This window comes from Pan troglodytes, chromosome 14, assembly GCF_028858775.2.
Source record: "Pan troglodytes isolate AG18354 chromosome 14, NHGRI_mPanTro3-v2.0_pri, whole genome shotgun sequence".
Taxonomy (NCBI): Eukaryota; Metazoa; Chordata; class Mammalia; order Primates; family Hominidae; genus Pan; species Pan troglodytes.
In genome coordinates, this window is record NC_072412.2 from 74,538,836 (window position 1) to 74,539,758 (window position 923).

The following is a 923-nucleotide window of genomic DNA, read 5'->3' on the forward strand; positions in this document are numbered from 1 at the left end:
TCCTGACTTTCACAAAATAATTTTTCCTTTATTGAGGTAGTTTCCTGTCTTTGGTACCCTTTAAGGTGTCATATCTTATTATAGAACTGGTTATAATGTATGGTTAAATACTATCTATTCTCTAATATTAATTTCAAATTATTTTATCTTTAAACAAGTAATTCATTTTAACATTCAAATAATATCCCATAAATTATTTTCATGTGTGAGGAACTGTTATATTTTACTATCATTATAAATTTCCTATCATTTCAATGCTATTTCAAGATACTTGACATTTGCATTAATTTCTTTTTCTGGATAATATTCAGAATACTTCTATCATGTGAAAAAACATGATAAGTTTGACTAAAATATGACATCAATACTTATAGGTTATTTTTAAAAAATTGACAATCACAGTGTCTAAAACGTGACAATTTTCTCATTATATTTTTATTATCACAAACTTTACAATTGTAATGCATTTTCTTCAGAAATTTCAATTATTAATAGGCTGAATTATATTTCTCTACTCTCTAAATATATCCAAAGGCTATCCTTTTATGTTTTATTTTCTTTTTTCTTTAGCCTTTGCATTCCAGGAGAGCAATTCCAATGAGCAATTTTTCCATTGCAGCAATTTTTGCCATTTAATGTGTATAGGATAAATTTTTATTTTTTGCTATTCAGTTTATGATTTTTAATGATAACTAGTTTTATTCTTCTCTCTTTTCTGTTTGCATATTTTTAAACTTCCATTACACATGTTATAAAATGTTCATAAACGTTATGGATTGTGCATGTTATCAGTTTTATTTGGATGTTCTAAGTATTGTTCCAATTTGTCTTTATTATAAATCTTTCCTATGCCTTAGGTTGAAGTTGCACTCAAAATTCACTACACATATACAAATAATAACATAACTTCTTCACTTGGGACA